The 19,219-nt window shown below is 39.8% G+C and overlaps 1 protein-coding gene and 1 pseudogene across 1 annotated transcript in view; one reads left to right on the forward strand and one right to left on the reverse strand.

Annotated features, from left to right (window-relative positions):
- Positions 1–19,219, reverse strand: part of Map3k15 (mitogen-activated protein kinase kinase kinase 15) — a 145,199-nt gene that overhangs the window by 105,006 nt on the left and 20,974 nt on the right. The gene's annotated exons all lie outside the window — the stretch shown is intronic.
- Positions 5,186–5,689, forward strand: Ubl4a-ps1 (ubiquitin-like 4A, pseudogene; annotated as a pseudogene).

Raw genomic sequence — 19,219 nt, forward strand, 5'->3', positions numbered from 1 at the left:
GAGAAGAATCTCAAACACATGGGCAGTGCAGAAAATCTCCTGAACAGAACACCAATGGCTTATGCTCTAAGATCAAGAATCGACAAATGGGATCTCATAAACCTGTAAAGCTTCTACAAGGCAAAGGACACTGTCATTAAGACAAAATGGCAACCAACAGATTGGGAAAAGATCTTTACCAATCCTACAACTGATAGAAGGCTAATATCCAAAATATACAAAGAACTCAAGAAGTTAGACTCCACGGAGCCAAATAATCCTATTAAAATGGGGTACAGAGCTAAACAAATAATTCACAGCTGAGAAATATCGAATGGCTGAGAATCTCCTAAAGAAATGTTCAACATCCTTAGTCATCAGGGAAATACAAATCAAAACAACCCTGAGATTCCACCTCACACTATTCAGAATTGCTAAGATCAAAAACTCAGGTGACAGCAGATGCTGGTGAGGATGTGGAGAAAGAGGAACACTCCTCCATTGTTGGTGGGATTGCAAACTAGTACAACCATTCTGAAAATCAGTCTGGAGGGTCCTCAGAAAATTAGACATTACACTACCTGAGGACCCAGCTATACCTCTCCTGGGAATATACCCAAAAGAAGCTCCAACATACAACGAAGACACGTGCTCCACTATGTTCATAGCAGCCTTATTTATAATAGCCAGAAGCTGGAAAGAACCCAGATGCCCTTCAACAGAGGAATGGATACAGAAAATGTGGTACATCTACACAATGGAATACTACTCAGCTATAAAAAAACAATGACTTCATGAATTCATAGGCAAATGGATGGAACTAGAAAATATCATCCTGAGTGAGATTACTCAATCATAGAAAAACACACCTGGTATGCACTCATTGATAAGTGGATATTCGCAAAACAACTCAGAATACCCAAGATAAAATTCACAAACCACATGAAGCTCAAGAAGAAGGAAGACCAAAGTGCAGATGCTTCATTCCTTCTTAAAGGGGGAAAATATTCATAGGAGGGGATATGAAGGCAAAGATTGGAGCATAGACTCAAGGAACGGCCTTTCAGAGCCTGCCCCACATGTGGCCCATATATATATATATATAGTCACCAAAACTAGATAAGATTGATGAAGCTAAAAAAATGCATGCTAAAAGGGACTGGATGTAGATCTCTCCTGAGAGACACAATCAGAGCATGTCAAATACAGAGGTGAACTGAGAACTGGAGCCCTGTTGGTGAAATTAGAGAAAAGATTGAAAGAGCTGAAGGGGCTTGCAACCCCATAAGAACAACAATGCCGACCAACCAGAGCTCCCAGGGACTAAACCACCATCCAAAGACTATATATGGACAGACCCAGGGCTCCAACTGCATATGTAGCAGAGGATGGCCTTGTTGGGCACCAGTGGAAGGGGAAGCCCTTGGTCCTGCCAAGGTTGGACACCCAAGGCAGGGAAATGTTGGGGGGGGATAAGGGGGTGAATGTGGGGGGATACCCTTATGGGGGAGGGGGAGAGAATAGGGGGCTTACAGAGAGGAAACCGGGAAAGGGAATAACATTTGAAATGTAAATAAAGAAATCTATAAAAAACATGTAAAAAGTAGTTTAGACCTATCAGTTAATAATGGAGACTAACAACTAGGTGTAACACCCACACAGCAAGATTAATTAGAAGCATGACAGGGATAGCAAAGTGCAAGATAGTTGAAGAGCTCAGCTGTAACAGTTATTCATGGGGAGATTAAAGTAAGTGCCCCTACCTAGGGCTGTGCCCTTGAAGGAGCCATATTAAGAGTGGCACAATATAGTGACACAGACTTCACTGTAGTCCAACCAAGTCAGAAAACTAACATGAAAGTTACACAAGCAGCAGGCCCAGAGGTGGGAGGGAAATCAATAAACACGGCTGCAATAATAAACTACCTCAAATGACCATCTTTTCAGTAAAACACAGAAAACCTGAGAAGAAATAGTACAGGGTAAATCATAAGACAGGGAACAGCAGGCAGTATTATCTACTTTTGAAAAGACCTAATACTGAACTTAAAAGCCGATGACTTTTAAAAAGCCATATATATATATATATATACATATATATATATATATATACACGCGCGCGCACACACACACACACACACACACACACACTCTAAAGGAAGCCATGTTTCAAAATGAAAAATCAGAACTACTGGGGATGAAAGGGCAGAAAGCAGGAAGCAAAGAGAGTGAGAGGTGAAAATGGGAGCAGGAGGATTGACAAAGACAAACCATGTCTCAAAAGACCATAATGAAACATTTTCTCTGTTAATTAAAAATAAACAAGTAGGGTCAGCCAGATGGTACATTGGGGAAAGCTGCTTTCAAAGCGTGGACAACTGAGTTCAATCCTAGGACCTTACAAGTTGTCCTCTGACCTTCGCACAGGGGCTACGACATGCACACCCACACGCATACAAAACAACTAAATGAAAATCTGTTAAAAATCACAAAACAGAATTATGCAAAAACCAAAAAGGCATGATAATGTATCAAAAGGAGAGTATAAACAGGAATTATTGTAAAACAACAAACAGAACTAAATTCTAAAGAAGGAAAATTCAATCACCAAACTGAGAACTTCATTGAAGGTCAAAGTAAGCAGATCTCAATCCAGACTGATATCTCTATTAACGCAATATAAGGAGCAAAGTGAAAGGGATAAAGAACTATGTACAGAATGCTAATTAAATGACAGACAACATTAAGACACCAGTATATAAAACATGTAATAAGAGCCCCTGAAGATAAACATAAAAATGTTCAAAGAAATCATTGTTGAAAATTCCTTGAATTTGATGAATAGTATTAACTCTATATAACTAAGAACCTCAATGAATTTAAAGCAGGCTGAAGACAGAGGTCCAAGCTCAGGCACATCATACTTAGAATGTTGAAGGCTCACACTGGAGAGATGGCTCAGTGGGTAAAAGCACTTGTTACTTAACCTAAAGAGCTAATTTAGATTCCAGCACCTACATAAAGAGTCAGGTATGGCTGCATGCCTGTAAGTCTGGTGCTGTTAGGGGCAGACAAGATAATTGGCTGCTAGGCTAGCTCTGGGCTCAGTGAGAAACTCTGTTTCAAAGAAACAAGGCAAGGAGTAATAAGGTAGGATACCTCACATCCTTTTGTAGCCTCCATATGCATTTATACCTGCACACACAAATCCTTACAAAGACAAGACATAAAATCTTTAAAGCAACAAGGAAAATTGTCATGGATAAAGGAATTCCAATAAATAATATCTAACTTACTATGAGGAACAATGAAGGTTCTGGAATGACATTCCATGTACTTGGGGAGGGGTAAGGGGTGAAGTTAATAAATTCATTTATAGATATTGGCACATCTATCATCCCAGCACTCATCCCAGCACTTAAGAGGCACAAGTAGAAGGATTGCACATTCAAGGCTAGCCTGGGATTCCAAACTAGTTCAAAGCCACACTGAATTCCTTAGGTGACCAAGTCTCAAAGAAGCAAGGACTAAGGAAATTGCTCAACAGTAGACCTGTTTTCCCTATTACATATAAGGCCCTGAGTTTGATCTTTAAGCAGTATAAAAATAAAATACTGTGTGATTACTAATTTCTTGTATTGTTTAAAAATCTAATGTAAAAATACAAGGTATTTGACAAGAACAACAAAAAATACAGGTACTAGAATAAAGAAGATACCAAATGATGCCTGGATCCACAGACAAATGCAAAGAATCAAAAGCATCAAACAGAAAGATCAATACAGTACTTCCTCCCTACCACACACATATGCACATACATATGTACCTTTTCTTTTCTTATCAGTTTCATTTAAAAGATATAATTAAGCCAGATATGGTGGTTCACTTCTATCATCCCAGTACCCAGGATGATGAAGCAGGAAAATTGCTGGGAATTTTGGCCACACACATAGCAAATTTCAGGTTAGCCTGAGCAATGGCAAAACAAAAGATATCATCAAAAAGAAAATCCTTATAAGTATCCTAATTAAATAATCCCAGGCCTCTGTAACATGCTGAAGATGAAAGGCACAAGAACAGACTCTATTTGTATAGACTTCTGAAACAAACATCTTTGCTGAAATCTTGTTTGCCTTATCCCTTCAGCAAACCTATCTTTCCAAATAGCACAGGAGTAAACTTTGCTCTAGTCCTGCTGAAATCCTAATAACGTGTGAAAACAGCATTTCGACAAGCAGGATGTGTGCTGTGACAGGTTCTTGCTCAAGAAGGCAGAGCCAATAGCAGCAGAAACTGATGAACGCTTCCCTGCAGCTAGGAGAGGAGCTCAGCTGGGAACAAATGTTTAGCCACCTTTAGAGAAAAATGAAGAGAAAGAAAGGAAATGCATGAACTCTGAAATCAGCTCGGCGAATTTAATAAACAGGACGGGAGAGACAGCAGGAATCTTAACACTTCAGAAGGTAAAAATACCTCCTTTGAGAAAAATCTTTCAGAAACCATCCCAAAGTTTAAGAACGTTGTTAGAAAGAAATTGGAACTAATGGCTGCATTTTAAAATTCAAACTCCAAATGAAAGTAGCCTTAAGAATGCACTGTTCTTAGGAACAGAAAAGAAGGCCCAACACATCTTCAAAGGACTGAACACATTCAGACTTTTATGGGTAGAAATATGAGAAATTACAAGGGAAAGCAATGACTAGCATAGCATATATTCAATAATGAACCAGGATCAGCCATTTTGAATGCTAATAGTTATAAATGGAAAATCTAAAGAACTTTAACAAAGGCAACTTACTTTATTCCATGGAGAAGTATTACAACCAGTATCCTTGCCACATTCATAGTAAGTCTTATTCTAGATTCTCTGAAAAATCTCTAAAAATTAGAATATTGTAAAGTAAGTGAGGTCAGGAGGCTGAGGAAAAGCCATGACACTGAGGAGTTAGGTAGAGGAATCTATCCCATCAAGATTTTACTTCCTAGCCTAGCCAGTGGAATTTTCTAAAACTATTTCCATTTGTAAATATCAAACTGTGAATAGACTATCTTATATTATTACTAGGTTAAATAAAAGATGGTTTTTGGTGCTCCTTTCACGGCTTCCGGCTGCGATAGGTGGTTCTGGCCCGCGCCCAGGGCAGCGTCGCGCAGTAAGAGACCGTTGGGGTATGCGTTGGCCATAGTGGACGGTGCTGTGGACACCATGCAGCCGACCATGAAAGCGCTCCAGGGCAGTGAGTGCAGCCTACAGGAGGCTGAGGACGAGCTAGTGTCTACACTGAAGCACCTGGTCACAGATAAGCTGAATGTCCCTGTGTGCCAGCAATGTCTGCTGTTCAAGGGCAAGGCCCTAGCAGATGAGAAGGGACTGTCAGATTACAACATTGGCCCCAACTCTAAACTCAACCTAGTTGTTAAGCCTTGGGAGAAGGTGCTACTGTAAGAAGGGTCTGCCCAGAGACTGGGCGACTCCCCAGCCATCCCCATCTGGCAGCTGATCTCCAAAGGCCTGGCCCCTCACTTCAGTATAGGAGATGCCAGCAGGGTCCTGGAACAACTACAGAGGGATTATGACAGGTCCTTGTGCCGCCTAATACTGGATGACATTGAATGTTTGGCCAGACGCTTTCTACACCCTGAAGTGACTGAGGCCATGGAAAAGGGGTTCTGCAAATAGCATTGTGGGATTGTGGGGAGAAATCCCAGGTCAGGCCACAGAGCTGCATGTTGCATTAAATGTGTTCTTGTGTCAAAAAAGAAAAAAAAAAGATGTTTTCATAAGCAAAAATTACAAAAGTTTGTATTATCTTAAATGCCTACCAACATACCATTATCTTACTGTGCTTCTTCCAGTTTGATTAAAAATAAGCATTACCTTATGACAAATATATTTTCAAATGTTATCTTTGTACTGTGGTCCTTTCCTAAAGGTAGCTTCCTCGTGGCACAATTATCAGAAGAAAATTAAGGAGTTTTGTTTGTGTAGGTATGTAGCTGAGGTACCAATAAAAATTTATCTTTGTATCCTAGTAAGAGCACCAGTGGAAGGGGAAGCCCTGGGTCCTGCTAAGACTGAACCCCCAGTGAACTAGACTATGGGGGGAGGGCGGCAATGGGGGGAGGGTGGGGAGGGGAACACCCATAAGGAAGGGGAGGGGGAGGGGGATGTTTGCCCGGAAACCGGGAAAGGGAATAACACTCGAAATGTATATAAGAAATACTCAAGTTAATAAAAAAAATAAAAAATAAAAAAATTATCTTCATATCAGCAGAGGAGAAAGATGTGAGAACTTATTATCCTTCAGCTGAAGCAGACCATGGTTTTTTTTTTCTGAAGTCATGTGAACAAGAAGCACATCAATGCTGAAAAAAAAAAAGGCAGTCTCCCTGCATTTCAAACACAGCGATTTGAAAAATTCAAAGGACCAAGGATTAAGTAAAGCTCCACCCAATATAGATGGATGATCCTGGAAAGTGTACTTACCTATTTGAAACTTATTTCAATTTGTTTTTAAAATGGGGACAATAATAGTGTCTACTTCAACAGGTAGGAGGTAGAGTTAATATGGGCATTTTGGGGCATACTTGTGGGCATCCAATAAGCACTAGAAAATCATAATGGCTCTAAACCTGACTAGGAGATTTGAACCAGAGGATCCATTAATTCTTGAAGTTCTCTAAACATGAATGAGATAAATTTCATCTTTGTTATCATGTGCCTTCAACTGAAATGTGACACATTAGAAATGTAGGTAAAATTGCTTAGTAGTACTAGCAAAACCAAAGGCTTTGTTACTAATAGAAATAATGGACTTTTACCTATCGCAGTGCCTATAAAGATCTCAAAAATAGCATTTATGCCTGTCATTACTATAAAATTATGACTGTTCTAGATCTGCCATTTAATTGTACTTAATGCACTAGTAAAATAGCATGGAGATTACTATGTATATCTTTTTAAATTGACTTAACTGTAATTCAATATAATTGGTTTTCTTTATAAGCCTTTGTATCTATGAATATTAAAACATATTCTCAAAATTCAAAGACTACAGACTCCTACAGTCTGAAACAGAGGAGCATATTATTCCTGTGGGCTAAGAACTACCACACATAACTATTTACAAATGCAGCACACAGAATGTCTTAGCTGTGGCCCTGGGATTCACAGATCCAGTTTTCGCTATGATTGTGGGGTAAAGCTCATTTGGAAGCAGTTGCCTGGATTCTTCAAGAGGGCCCCAGAAATCAGAGCATGTTGGGGTTTCTACTTGGTTATCCCCCACCCACTCTATTAAGTTTCATGTCTGTTGTGATAAAATACCTGAGAAAAAGCAACTTTAAAGGAGAAGGGGGTTTGTTCAGATTACAATTCTAAGTTACAGTCCATCATTGCAGGAACTTGAAGCAGCTAGTCATATCCACAGTAAAGAGCAGAGTGGAATTTATGTGTACATGCTTAGTGCTTAGTTCCCTTATAATCCAGGGCCCTGCCCATGAAATGGGATGTCATCTGCATCAGGATAGACCATTCCATCTCAATCAGCCAAACTAAGACAAATGTCTCACAGGAAATGTCCTTAGGCTAACACGAGCCAGAGAATTGTTCACTGAGCTCTTCCATGGTTGATTTTAGGTTGTTTCAAAATTCAAAATATATTGTAGTGTATATATAGAGGGGCCTCATTGTGCTATAGCATGCGTGGTGGTCAGGACACGACATGCTATAGTTGGTTCTCTTCCTCTACTATGTGGATTCTAGGGATTGAACTTGGCACCAAGTGTCTTAACCTGATGAGCCATCTTTGTTGGCCCAAGTTCACCATTAAAGCTAACTGTCATATCCACTGTATTCAGTCATGACTAACCAAAGACTGCTAGGATTGGTCATCAGCTGTTTCTGCTACAAATGCCTCAGACAAAGTGGCCAATGGTCCAAGACTAGAATGGAAATACAAACTGGTGGTTTGAATAGGTACAGCCTCCATAAGACTCATGTGTTTGAATGCTTGGCCCATAAAGTGGCACTATTAAGAGGTGTGGCGTTGTTGGAAGAAGTATATCCTGGTAACGGTGAGTTTTGAGATTTCCTATGCTCAAGCTACACCCAGTGTGGCACACAGTTTCCTTCTACTGCCTGCATATAAAGATGTAGAACTTTCTGCTCCTCCAGCACCACATCTGCCTGCATGCTGTCATGGTTCCCACCATGATGATAATGGACTAAACCTCTGAACTGTAAGCCAGCCCCAATCACATGTTTGCCTTTATAAGAGTTACCATTACCATGGTGTCTCTTCACAGCAATAGAACCCAAACTAAGACACAAACCCCATTATACCATTATACCAGCACTTACTTTTATTTATGGCTAGCAGGAGGTAGCAAATCTAGTTGTCAGCAAACACAGGGCTTATGAATGAATTCTTTGAAGCAAATACAGTATGTACAAACTAACTTTATAATGAATGGCTTTTACATTTGGCCTGCCAGAAAAAAATTTTATACTGACACAACTATTCAAGTCAGAAGAGGAAAAAACTCTCTAGGGGCAGATAAACAGTGATTTAGTGAATTCAGAATAAACTAAATTCTGATACTTGCAGATGAATGCTAACAGAATATGAGACTTAAGAGACTCACATCTTAAAATGCAAGTGGAAAAAATCCAGAAGACTGAGAAGATTTAGCAAACTAAGGAGTATGTTGAAATATTTTTTAAAAATTATTTAATGTGACCCTATATGACATGGTCACATTCTGAGGAAGAAATTCCAAGTTGATAATAATCCAAAAATAATTGCAAGGTTTATTTAACCTTAATAAATATCTTTGTCTACCCATTTGGAAAACATTAAAGTGAACACACTTGTTTATCTAGGAAAATGCGAGCTGGTCTTATTTTTTTCAAGATCAATGCAAATGGCACTCTAATGTTACTCTTCTTGTGTGTATATGGTCAAAAGAAGATCAAATGCATATAAGATGCAGAAAACTTCAATAGGATAATTGTGGTATTGTGCCACTTCAAGGCAAATGAAAATCTATTTTATTTTAGAGCTAGCCCAAAGCTCAGAAGTCACCCAATTAATTAATCATTTTATAGATGAGAAAATCGAAATCCAGCAAGGTTAACCAACTGACTCCCAGATTACTACAGAGCCAAACAAATCTCAGGCCTTGTCTATTCTTTACAAGAATTCTGGAAACTGTCACTTCACAATAATTCTGAAAATCCTTAAATAAATCTAAATAAGATGCCCTAAACAAACAGGTGAGTGATAAAACATGTTATGGTCTGTGAATTATGCTTTGAAGAAATAACACTACCTTCTTGGATCCAAAGACTTATTCACTTAGTAGTCACAATACTAAGGCCATATAATACCAATTATATGGTTCTGACATTGGTCTTGTGATGTTTAAGAGGTGAAGAGATGAGTTTCATGGTTTGTACTTCCCAAGTACCTCTATACATAAGAAAAACAAGATCAAAGAAACAAGTCAAAAAGGCCATAATAGATTGAAGGTGAGGAAGAAATGACAGAAGATACAGAAATCCAATATTCGAAAGGCAGAGCCTGTATAGGACAGGTATTCTATGTATATGCTAGCGTGCCTACTACTCAGCTGTTTCTCCTCTAAAATAATTCAGGGCCAAAACACAGGGACTAGTGCCCACCCCCCCACACACACACAAGCTGAGTTGTCTCATACTAATTAACATGATTATGACAACCTCTCACAGGCCAACTTGCTCAAGACAATTCCTGAGATTAGAATAATTTTTCCCAGGGGGTTCTAGATTGTATCATGTCGACAATTAAAACTGACTATCACTATTAGAAAGATAGATGGTCTCCGTCTATCTGTGGGTTGTAGCCTTGCTTGAAATTGAGCCTTTACTAAAATGAGTAAAGGTCTTTACTTGAACTCGGATAGACCAAAGGACAGGGAAAAGAAAAGAGCAATTTAATTTTTTTCCCAAAGTGTCCCTCAAACACTATATTAAGCATATCTTGTTGTCACCTTTGTAGAATGTAGAATATCCTGGGAGATAACCCGCTGGAGGATTATCTCGATTACATTGAGGTGAGAAGACCTGCTCACCTTGGGTGACATTTCTTTGGATGGGTGCCTAAACTGCGTAACTGGAGAAAGGGAGCTGAAAATGAAGGGAGCATTAATATGTCTCTCTCCTTCCTGACAGTGGATGTGATGTAACCAGCTGCTTCCCTGCAGTAACAGACCCTTTCTCTCTTAAGCTGTTTTTGTCAGAGTGTTTTATCACAGCAAAAGGAAAAGAAACTAAGATATCATGTCTGATAATTTCAGCTCTGAAGCCATGGCAAACTTTAAAAGTGAGGAAGGAAAAATTAGAAAAAATCTGAACATGGGCTTTACCATACCCATATGTTGGAGAAGATGTCCAGAATGTAAAACAATGGTCCTAATATTGTTTCTCAAAGAATTTTTAATTCATTGGGATTATAAAGATAACCACTTAAACAAGAACAATACATTTCTCTAAAATCTTACTTTCCAGAAAAAAAATAATCACCTAGTCCAAAAGTCAAGAACCAGATTAGTTTTTAATAAAATGGTACTTTTTAATGATGTGATCCTAGCTTGGAAAATTAACTCTTTTATACAAACAATTTGAACTCTGACATTAGGACATGCCAAGTGAAAATAAGGTCTAGTGTTCTTTCAACAATTTCTTCTATAAACATCCAATGGAACATACCACCAAATAATTCTCCTAAGATTGAGAGACAGTATAGTATCTTTCCTCTCTGTTAAGGTTATGTATTTTTCAGGTAATAAGCACTCAATCCAACTGAAAAATATATTTCTGAGCTTATGCATTCTGAGGAATGCACTTCTTACTCTTGAGGTACATATGACTTCTGTACTTCTGGTTTTTCTCCAGTATATTGCTTATAATGCTTGCATACCTAGGTGCATTGTCCAGATCCCCACCAGCTGAGACCTCTTCTGCAGACCAGCTATGCTGTCAGATCCTTCTAGAACGTTTGTCAATGACAAACTATACCTCCCCCAAGGTTACACTCCTTCCAGGGATGTATGAATATAAAAGTATTAAAACCGGGGCATCTCATGACAGCTGAGGAGAGCACAGAACAGCTCTTCTAAACTCAGACCTCCCAGGGAAGCTGGCTACCATTATCACTATCACCGGGCCAGCACTATAGCTCCACCATCTCTTTGCCCAAACTGGCTTCACTGCCTCCCCTTGCCCAGTGTGGACCCCAAGGGCATTTCTTAATTGGCCTCTTAGACCCTAAACTAAGCCTCAGACTCTGCTTCCTATAATTCACATAAATTAACCCATGTGAAGGAAAACTAGAACAAAAGAAGTTGCAGAATACCTTTAGAGTATCTACACTAGTGACAAAGTACCAGGGAGTTCCAAGGTTTAATAGATAAAACAGCCTGGGGGCTGGCTACATTTTTAGTCTTTTCCTTTTATAAACATGCACTCTTGATCTGCTACAATATAAATATACCTTTTCTTGTTTTGAGTGTGTGTGTGTGTGTGTGTGTGTGTGTGTGTGTGTGTGTGTGTGTATGTTTCAAGGCAGGGTTTCTCTGTGTAGTACTGGCTCTCCTAGAACTCATAGAGATCCACCTGCCTATGCCTCCCAAGTGCTACGGTTAAAGGTATGCACCTCCACAATCCATAAATATACTTTCTAAATTGATAAAATATCGAAAGTGACTATCTTTCTCTCTCAATAGAAACCAATACAATAATTAATATAAATAAAAACACAGCAAAAGTGAGAAGTCATTTTCTTAGAACTCTGACCAAACGAACTTCCCCAAAACCAAAAGAAGATCTTGTAGGTTTTAAATATTTGAATCATGAACTAAATGTGGTATTAAAAGATTTTGAACTCAAGAAGGATGACTAAAATGCAGATGCTTTACTCCTTCTTTAAAAGGGGAATAAGAATACCCTTGGCAGGGAATAGAGAGGCAAAGATTAATACAGACACAGAAGGAACACCCATTCAGAGCCTGCCCCATATGTGGCCCATACATATACAACCACCCAATTAGACAAGATGGATGAAGCAAAGAAGTGCAGGCCGACAGGAGCTGGATGTAGATCTCTCCTGAAAGACACAGCTAGAATACAGCAAATACATAGGCGAATGCCAGCAGCAAACTACTGAACTGTGGATGGGACTCCCTTTGAAGGAATCAGAGAAAGGACTGGAAGAGCTTGAAGGGGCTTGAGACCCCATATGAACAACAATGCCAACCAACCAGAGCTTCCAGGGACTAAGCCACTACCCAAAGACTATACATGGACTGACCCTGGACTCTGACCTCATAGGTAGCAATGAATAGCCTAGTAAGAGCACCAGTGGAAGGGGAAGCCCTTGGTCCTGCCAAGACTGAACCCCCAGTGACCGTGATTGTTGGGGGGAGGGCGGTAATGGGGGGAGGATGGGGAGGGGAACACCCTTAAGGAAGGGGAGGGGGAGGGGTTAGAGGGATGTTGGCTTGGAAACCAGGAAGGGGAATAACAATCGAAATGTAAATAAGAAATACTCAAGTTAATAAAGATGCAGAAAAATTTTTGTTGTGAAAAAGTGCATTTTTAAATCAAGTCTGAAAAATAAATAGTTCCACTTATAAGAACAACCAAAAGAATAATGTTTAACTGAATCTAAATCGAGGAGGTAAAAAAAGTGTCTTCTGAAAACTATGAAATGCTGTTGACAGAAATTAAAGACAACCAAAATAAATGGAAAGATAGTTCATGCTGCTCCTGGATTAGAAAATTTAGTATTAAGAGGCTAATTTAGCTACTTTTCTAATTGCAGTTACAAAATACCTCACAAAAAACATCTTAATGAAAGTTTTATTTTTGGCTATGATTTCAGAATATGGTCTGTTGTAGTGGAGAACATGTGGAATTTGAGAGGAGCTCCAGCTATAGTAATTTCCTGTACTCGGAGGGGAAGGAGTAGAAGGAGCAAGAGTTCAAGGTCATCCTCTACTGCATATCAAGCTCAAGATCAGCCTATGCTACCTGAGACCCTATATCAAGTTAACAACAGCAAAATAATTTATAAAGCCTCTGATTAGAGAATTGGTTACAGAATTCATAAAGATCGTTTCCAACTTACAGTAAGTATACAACCCAATTAAAATATGGAAATGACTAAAAAGAAAATTTTATCACTAAAAAGTATAAGTAGCTATTATTAATAAGAAAATGAATATGCCAAAAAACCCAGGATAGCTAAAACTATCCTCAACAATAAAAGGACTTCCAGGGGGATCACTATCCCAGAACTCAAGCAGTATTACAGAGCAATAGTGATAAAAACTGCATGGTATTGGTACAGAGACAGACAGATAGACCAATGGAATAGAATTGAAGACCCAGAAATGAACCCACACACCTATGGTCACTTGATTTTTGACAAAGGAGCCAAAACCATCCAATGGAAAAAAGATAGCATTTTCAGCAAATGGTGCTGGTTCAACTGGAGGTCAACATGTAGAAGAATGCAGATCGATCCATGCTTATCACCCTGTACAAATCTCAAGTCCAAATGGATCAAGGACCTCTACATCAAACCAGATACACTTAAACTAATAGAAGAAAAAGTGGGGAAGAGTCTCGATCACATGGGCACTGGGGAAAATTTCCTGAACAAAACACCAATGGCTTATGCTCTAAGATCAAGAATCGACAAATGCGATCTCATAAAACTGCAAAACTTCTTTCTGTAAGGCAAAGGACACTGTGGTTAGGACAAAACAGCAACCAACAGATTAGGAAAAGTTCTTAATATCCAAAATATACAAAGAACTCACAAAGTTAGATGGCAGGGAGACAAATAACCCTATTAAAAAATGGGGTTCACCCCAGTGAACGTGATTATTGGGGGAGGGCGGTAATGGGGGGAGGATGGGGAGGGGAACACCCATATAGAAGGGGAGGGGAAGGGGTTAGGGGGATGTTGGCCCAGAAACCGGGAAAGGGAATAACAATCGAAATGTAAATAAGAAATACTCAAGTTAATAAAGAAGAAAAGGAAAAAAATGGGGTTCAGAGCTAAACAAAAGCATTCACAGCTGAGGAATATGGAATGGCTGAGAAGCACCGAAAGAAATGTTTAACATTTTTAGTCATAAGGGAAATGCAAATCAAAACAACCCTGAGATTTCACCTCACTCCAGTGAGAATGGCTAAGATCAAAAACTCAGGTGACAGCAGATGCTGGCAAGGATGTGGAGAAAGAGGAACACTCCTCCACTGTTGGTGGGATTGCAGACTGGTACAACCATTCTGGAAATCAGTCTGGAGGTTCCTCAGAAAATTGGACATTGCACTACCTGAGGATCCAGCTATACCTCTCTTGGGCATATACCCGAAAGATGCTCCAACATATAACAAAGACACATGTTCCACTATGTTCATAGCAGCCTTATTTATAATAGCCAGAAGCTGGAAAGAACCCAGATGCCCTTCAACAGAGGAATGGATACAGAAAATGTGGTACATCTACACAATGGAATATTACTCAGCTATCAAAAACATGACTTTATGAAATTCATAGGCAAATGGATGGAACTAGAAAATATCATCCTGAGTGAGGTAACTCAATCACAGGAAAACACACATGGTATGCACTCATTGATAAGTGGCTATTAGCCCAAATGCTTGAATTACCCTAGATGCACAGAACACATGAAACTCAAGAAGGATGACCAAAATGCAGATGCTTTACTCCTTCTTTAAAAGGGGAACAAGAATACCCTTGGCAGGGAATAGAGAGGCAAAGATTAAAACAGACACAGAAGGAACACCCATTCAGAGCCTGCCCCACATGTGGCCCATACATATACAGCCACCCAATTAGACAAGATGGATGAAGCAAAGAAGTGCAGGCCGGCAGGAGCCGGATGTAGATCGCTCCTGAGAGACACAGCCAGAATACAGCAAATACAGAGGCGAATGCCAGCAGCAAACCACTGAACTGAGAATAGGACCCCTGTTGAAGGAATCAGAGAAAGAACTGGAAGAGCTTGAAGGGGCTCGAGACCCCATATGTACAACAATGCCAAGCAACCAGAGCTTCCAGGGACTAAGCCACTACCCAAAGACTATACATGGACTGACCCTGGGCTCCAACCTCATAGGTAGCAATGAATATCCTAGTAAGAGCACCAGTGGAAGGGGAAGCCCTTGGTCCTGCCAAGACTGAACCCCCAGTGAACGTGATTGTTGGGGGGAGGGTGGTAATGGGGGGAGGATGGGGAGGGGAACATCCATATAGAAGGGGAGGTGGAGGGATTAGGGGGGTGTTTGCCTGGAAACCGGGAAAGGTAATAACAATCAAAATGTAAATAAGAAATACCCAATTTAATAAAGATGGAGAAAAAAAAAGAAAATGAATATGGTCAATATCACTAGTCAGTATAGGAATGCAAATTAAAATCACAGATCTACCATCATTTCATACTCACTAGAATAGTTATAATGAAAGGACACACAAGCCAGACACCAGGAATTGGTGATGCTATGAGGAAACTGGGTCTCTCAGTTTATGTAAAATGTCCAACAGTACAGCCAGCTTAGAATCACTGTGACAATTAATATACAATCATATATTATTAAATATATTAAATATATGATTATTAACAGCTATCACATACACACATAGATATTTCCAAGGCTCAGAAATTTCACTCCTAGTGTCTACCAATGTAAACGAATACATGTCTGCATAAACACTTGCACTGTTTAAAACCAAAACATAGGAGCCACCTAAGTGTCTATTATTGAGGAATAGAGAGAATAGATGTGGAATATCCACACAGTGGAATGCTATTCATCAACAAAAAATGAATAAAACTGTGAGTATACCTACATCGTGGATAGATTTTTAAATAATCATGCTAAGTCAAAGAAAGGTACAAAAGAATACACATAGTCCATCTATGTGAAAAGGCAAATCTATAAAATATGCAGAGTTTAGCAGTTGCTTGAGGCTGAGGGAAAGAGTAGGGATTGTCTGCAAGTGGGCAGTTTGGAAACTAATTCCAATATTGGACCAGCACAATGGCTGAACAACTTTATATTCTATCAAAAATCACTAAGAGAAGCAGTGGGCTTAGAACAAGTGAATTTATGGTATGTACATTCTATCTCAGCAAAGCATAAGAAGAAAATCAAGGGCATGAGAATACAAACATGAATTGTCCCAAAGAGCAAAGGAGGCCAGAGCATGTGAGGATGCTCCAGTCTGAAGACTGGAATGGACTTCTCATCCTTCAAATCCTTACCAAGCATTGTTCGTGAAAATGAAGACGAGTATGCCTTCCCCTCTTTCATATCAACTTGAAAGTAATACATTTTCAGACACAATTTTAGAAGCAACAAACCACTCCTGAAGACCTCAAAACAGCTTGATTTTCATTTATAGACATATTATTTATACATGACATGTCTGCATGCATTTAGTCTGTACCTGATGGTGGTAGTGGGGGAGGGGTGTATGTATGTTTACCCAAAACAATCACATACCAACAATTCTATCAGTTTCTCTCTTGTAATCTCTGATGTCATATGATTGCAGTACCCAATTCACAGCCAGAGGAAGGATAACTGAGCAAACTCTTCTTAAAATTCAACCAATTTCCTTTGACATACTGTTTTAATGATTAATCACCATTAGCTGCAAGCTGTCCATTCTGCTGACATAAACCATTCTACTTTGCCTTACTGCTATCCCATGTGGAGTGGAAAAAGTAAATCTATTTTATCACCATAAAGAAGATAATATGGAAGGATGAATATGGATATAAACACTCCCACATTTATTTCTTCCCAATCCTTCTTTAAAAATTTTTTCATTGAATTTTTTTATTTACATTTCAAATGTTATTCCCTTTCCCTGTTTCCCATCCATAAGCCCCCTATCCCATCCCTCTTGCCCCTTTTTCTATGAGGGTGTTCCCCCACCCATCCATCCACCCCTTCCTGCCTCCCTACCCTGACATTCCCCTACACTGGGGGGGTGTCCAACCTTGGAAGGACCAAGGGCTTCTCCTCCTATTGGTGCCCAACAAGGCCATCCTCTGCTATATATGCAGCTGAAGCCATGGATCTGTTTATGTGTAGTCTTTGGTTGGTGGTTTAGTCCCTGGGAACTCTGGTTGGTTGATAATTGTTCTTATGGGGTTGCAAACCCCTTCAGTTCCTTCAATCCTTTCTCTAACTCCTCTCCAATGGGGACCCTGTTCTCAGTTCAATGCTTTGCTGCTAGAATTTGCCTCTGTATTTGTCAGGGTCTGGCAGAGCCTCTCAGTAGACAGCTATATCAGGCTCCTGTCAGCATGCACTTCTTGGCTTTATCAATACTGTCTAGTTTTGGTGGCTGTATGTATATGGGCTAGATCCCCAGGTGGGGCAAGCTCTGAATGGCTGTTTCTTCCCTCCAAACCTTCCTAATGGATGCTATTTTGTTTCCTTCAAGTTACCTTGATTGAAAATTAAGTAATTTTCTTAATTTTCTGAATGTTCTGATACTTTACACCTTCTCAATAGTTAGACTTCTGGGCACTGAATTCTAATGCCAACTCTAGTAGAAGTAGCTATTGCCAAATCCTCTAGAATACGTCATTCCCAAACAAACCACACTGGAAGAAAAAGGCTAACATATACTAAGAATTACTACAAATGCTAAGAGAATTCCTGGGTCATCAGGAGGCCATGCCAGAAAGGCATATGTATTCCCATTTCTTTTCTGAAGAGGAATTCCAAACCACTCTCGTGTCTTACTTTCTAAAAATATATGTTTACAACTCCATATCCAATGGTAGTCACGTTGTTTCTAAAATGTCATCCTTGGGTGTGGAAGGAAGGTTCGTGTCGTGTGGGGAATTCTATGGGAGTCCTGAGTGTCTCAGCAGCTCAGTGGGACCCTTTGAAGAGGTAGTCACATAAAGTTCCCACTCTCCTAAAGAAGGTGCCCTGCTGAGAACCTTTTCTCCTGGGCCCTTCCTACCACATCGCCCGTGGAGTGACACCAAGAGTGGAATAGGAAAAGTGACACCAACGCCTTCCCTTCTAGAAGGGCTGAGACAGAAGCTTTGATCCAAAGGCTTATTTCTAGGTTAGTTTCTTAAACCATAATGACATATATCAGAAGGTGGTGGGAAGCAACTTGGTGCACCTTCAACAGGTAGGGCAAGAGAGAGATGGCTCATCGGTTCAAAGCAGCGATTGCTTTTCAAAGGACCAATTCCCAGCACCCACATGGCAACTCACAACCATGGGTTAATTCCAGTTCTGAAGGATCAATGCCCTCCCTGAACAATGCATGGTGCACAAACAGACATGCAGACAAAACAACCATATACATAAAATAACATTTTGTTTTGTTTTGTGAGACACGGTTTCTCTGGGTAGCTTGGGTCATTCTAGAACTTGCTCTGGAACTCAGAGATTTTTCTGCCTCTGCTTCCAGAATTCTGGAATTAAAGGTGTACACCATCACTGGCAGGCTAAAATATTTTTTAATGTAGGGTAATTTTAGGACAATTTCTGAGGAGATAGGTGATCTGCTGAAATGTTTTTAAGGTGACAGTTTCATTAGCTTGTTCAGAGTAACATGGTGATGAAGCAGCACAAGTGCAGGAATTTGATGAAAATCTGGAGACTTAAGGAGTGAACAGGTAGTAACAGAAGGAAATGAATTCCATCATGCTTCCTTTTGATTTGTGTCAGAGAACATCAGACTTAGCCCTCATATAAACTATGTTACAAGTTCACATCCCTCCAGCATCCAAAAGAAAAAAAAGAAAAAAGAAAAGACTACAGGACTGCCTCAATTCAGAAAGAAACACCCAGATTGCACCACATACTTGACTGACCTGACCTCTTGCTCTACTCCCTAAATGACTGAGTTGGGTCCTGTACTACTAACCGAGTTGTGGGACAAGTGCTTTCTAGTTGTTTTCTTAGCACTGAAATCAACAGGCATGATTGAGAAACTCACCTGTGTGGGCTGGTAAGATGGCTCAGCCAGTAAAGACACTTGCCACTAAGCTTGATAATCTGAGTTCAATTCTGGTGCTCACATGGTGGAAAGAGTACTGGTTCTAACATGCATGCATGCCATGGTGCATGCCCCTATCACCCTGCCATGTACACTCGAAATAAATGAAAATATTCTAAAAA

This window comes from Rattus norvegicus, chromosome X (assembly GCF_021556685.1).
Source record: "Rattus norvegicus strain SHRSP/BbbUtx chromosome X, alternate assembly SHRSP_T2T, whole genome shotgun sequence".
Classification (NCBI taxonomy): domain Eukaryota; kingdom Metazoa; phylum Chordata; class Mammalia; order Rodentia; family Muridae; genus Rattus; species Rattus norvegicus.